The following is a 3,821-nucleotide window of genomic DNA, read 5'->3' as shown; positions in this document are numbered from 1 at the left end:
CTGCATCCTATTGATTTTGTGAAGCCACCCTTTCCACCCTAAACTGCCCACCATTGAACCTTATTTATATGAGAGAGAAATAAACTTCAGTCTCCTTTGTCATTTTCCATCACTTTTAGCAAATACTGCCTAAGGGATTTGACTGCAAACCAGAAGCCTGGCTGTTCAAACCCACCAGCCACTCCTCAAAAGGAAGATTGGACAATCTACTTCCATAGACATATCACCTTGGAAACCCAAAGAGAGGTTACTATGAGTTGGAATCAACTCGACAACAGTGAGTTTTGAGTCTTCACAACACAATGTTTTCTCCACACCAGTCGACGATTGTACAGCTGACTCCTCTGAGCTCTGGGCAGTGTGAAGTTAACCAGGGAGTTAGTCCTAGGATCCAGGGAACAAGTGACATTTGACAGCAGGGTTAATCTGAGTGCCACAGTTTAAAAAACTCTCTCATTTGTCTTTGTTCCAGGATGTCCCCAGCCTGAGCCCATAACCATCTCCTCATCGACTTTTCAACCACTCTAGAGAGTGTGGCATTGCTGTTTCCCTCCTCTTACACCTGGCAGCCCATTCTGCAAGCCAGATCCCACCTCATGGGGTTCACTTTGGTCAGCAGATTGTTCCTGAATGCTGGCGGTGGGACTATTCTTAGCACAGCGCCAATCCCCAGGAGATTCTGAAGATGCATGAGGCTGAGTAACAGCTGCGTCGCAGCTATTACCAATGCTATTATCATCATCATTATTGCGGGATGCGGCTTTTGCGGTATGCCAATCAAAGGATATTTGGGAGCCTTTTCCATCATGGGAAGAACCGGTCCAGGGCGCGCGAGGGTTTCCATTCTGAGTGAGCGCAACCTCAGGGGAAGCATGCTTTCCAGGCATGCAATGAGGGCTGTCATTTCTGGGAGGCCTAATAGACAGTGGACCAGTCCTGCCACCTCTGCTCCACCAAGTAGGCCCCTCTCCAGCAACTCCAAATTCTACAATTAGTGACTCATTCCTTGGACTTCATATTTTCTCTGCTATGAAAATGCAAACCCTGCTATTTTTCCTAGAATTGTACTTTCTTTCTTTTTTCATTCTCCCCTTTTAAAGAAGGAAGTAAAATGCACTGCTGTCAAGTCAGATCTGACTCATAGCAACCCCTCCTTGGGTTTCCAAGGCTGTATCACTATGGAAGTAGATTGCCCAACCTTCCTTCCATGGAGTGGCTGGTGGGTTTGAACCATCAGTCTTCTGGTTAGCAGTCAAATACTTTAGGCACTATGCCACCAGAGCTCCCAAAGAAGGAAGTAGAATCCATAAAGGGCAGCATGAGAGGGCATTGGTGTGGAGGATATAAAAGCAGGAAGAAGGGGAAGTGGAGGAAGTCAATAAGGAGAAAATGAAGGTGAGTGCTTCCTGTGTTCCCAAGTGGCCTGGGTGTTTGCCTGTTACACTCTTTCCTGTGGTTTTATTTAATGAACACCTAGTGCTTACTGAAAGTACCATGGACTGCCAGAATAACTGACAAATCTGTCCTGGACGAAGTACAGCTGGAATGCTCCTTGGAAGCGGGAATGTCCAGACTTCATCTCACCTACTTTGGTCATATTGTCAGAGGAGACCATTCCCTGGAGAAGGATATCATGCTTGGTAAAGTGGAGGGTCAGTGAAAAAGGGGAAGACCCTCAACGAGATGGATTGACACAGTGGCTGTAATGATGGGCTCAGGTATAGCAGGGATTGTGAAGTTGGCACAGGATCGGCAAATGTTTTGTTCTGTTGTACATAGGATCGCTATGAGTCAGAGCTGGTTTGACAGCCCCTAACAACAACAACAGTGCTTACTAGGAGACTCTGTGTGGTCCAAACACTTACTGCTTGGCTACTAACTGAAAGGTTGCAGGTTGGACTCTACCTAGAGGTGCCTCAGAAGAAGGACCTGGTAATTGGCTTCCAAAAAAATCATCCATTGAGACTCCTATGGAGCACGGTTCTACTCTGAGACATGTGAGGTCACCATGACTTGGAGCCAGTTCAATGGCAAATGGTTTTTCCTGGTTGGTGTTTACTACGTATCAGACACTGTGGCAAGCACTGTTCAAATGACACCTCATTTAATTCTCCTAACAACCCCCATGAGGTGGGTATATTATCATCCACACTTGGTAGAAGAGGAAACTGGGTCACAAAGAGAGGTAATAACTTGCTCAAAGTCACCAGGCTGATAAGGAGCAGAGCTAGGGTCCCAACCCCAGTCACCTCACAGAAAATAACAACTCTTCCCTCTGTCACCATTGGATGAACCTAATTGCCCAGATATCTTGCCTTGGCCTCAAGCAATATTTCCTTCAAATGCATATTAAAGGAAGATCTTACTATTATAAACTTTTTTTTTCTTTTTACAATGAAATGCTTTCATTTTAAAGATGGACCTGCATCTTTCCAGTTTTTTCATTTCCCTCCCAAGATACTTTTTCCAAGAAAAAAAGATACCATACGGCATCTGTCTTCGTTAAAATGTCTATAAGCAAAACACAAGGACAACAGCAAACAAACTCCGGCTGGCCTATGTTGTGTCATCTTTGTTGCTCAGTGACACTAGGAGCTTGAGTTCTGAGTCATATTCCATAGGATTTTAGGGTGAAGGTCTTTGGGCCCCAAAATAACTGTTCAACTAGGAGATACATCAGTTGTTGTTGTTGTTGTTGTTGTTGTTATGTGCCATTGAGTCAGAGCCAACTCAAAGCGACTCCTCCAAGAGTTTCCGAGGCAATATCACTGCAGAAGTAGATTGCCCAACCTACCTTCTGAGAGCCACAGGTAATAAAGAGACTTGACCCTGACAGGCACAGAAGACAAAGATCCAAGCATTTTTGATGGAAGAAAAGCCAGTGTGTAAAACATGTTTCTTGTCTTGTTGCGGTGGGTATGGAAGATACTAGAAGCTGTTGGCTCCAGCATTGGCATTTCTGCAGAGCTGGGCTGTTAGGAGCCTGTCAAGGTGGAGGTGAAGGTGAGATTTTGGAGAATAGCACCTGGAATCTTTTTTTTTTCCCTAGAAAAAGAAAAACCACATGTGTAACTAAGGGAAAGTGTGCCGTTCCATGGAGAATTTCCTATTCATATTTGAGGAGAATCAGAATTTTCTGTGAATTTCGTCCTGTCTCCACTAACGACTGTGATGTTTTGTTGTTTATGGCCACCACAGAGACCTCCTGGGAGAGGAGGGAGGAACCTGCTTTGGACAGATGAAGGCCAAGGGGAATCAGGCCTCCCACTGGCTTGGGTGGGGCTGAGACAGAAAAGAAAGGACACAACCTTATAGAGGGTGCAGGGAAAAAGCAGGATTCTGAATTGAAAACAGACTGTGCTCCAGCGCTGGAGGGTGTAATGACCCCAATGACTTCCTGCTCCCAAAGCCCTCTGCTCCTCAGCTGGGGCTGCTGATCTCTGACCTGAAGGCCTTGCCTTGCGTCAGAGTCAAAGACCAATTCAGGCTGGTGTCCCACTGGAACCTTTCCTGAAACACCACTGCCAATCTGGAGTCACATCAGCTTGGCCTAGAGTACCCTAAAACTTGATAGTACAGACCCCCTCCACCTCTGTTATTCCCTACCTGTCCCCTCATTTGCTAAGCCCCCACTACTTGTCCACTCTCTCTGAGAGCCTCAGAGTTATAAGAAGGGAGACTTTTGATCCCTTTTTGTAACTCTCCCAATTCCCAATGCTTGCCTGATACAAAGCACAAATCCCCAGTGGCCTGGGCCTGGCTTGCCCCATACTGAAGTACTAACTGCGGTTTCAGACAGATTGAGCTAATGAGTGGGTGGA

Source organism: Orycteropus afer, unplaced genomic scaffold (genome assembly GCF_000298275.1).
Source record: "Orycteropus afer afer isolate SDZICR_OR568_19922 unplaced genomic scaffold, OryAfe1.0 scaffold00341, whole genome shotgun sequence".
Classification (NCBI taxonomy): Eukaryota; Metazoa; Chordata; class Mammalia; order Tubulidentata; family Orycteropodidae; genus Orycteropus; species Orycteropus afer.
Note: the sequence above shows the minus strand (reverse complement) of the source record.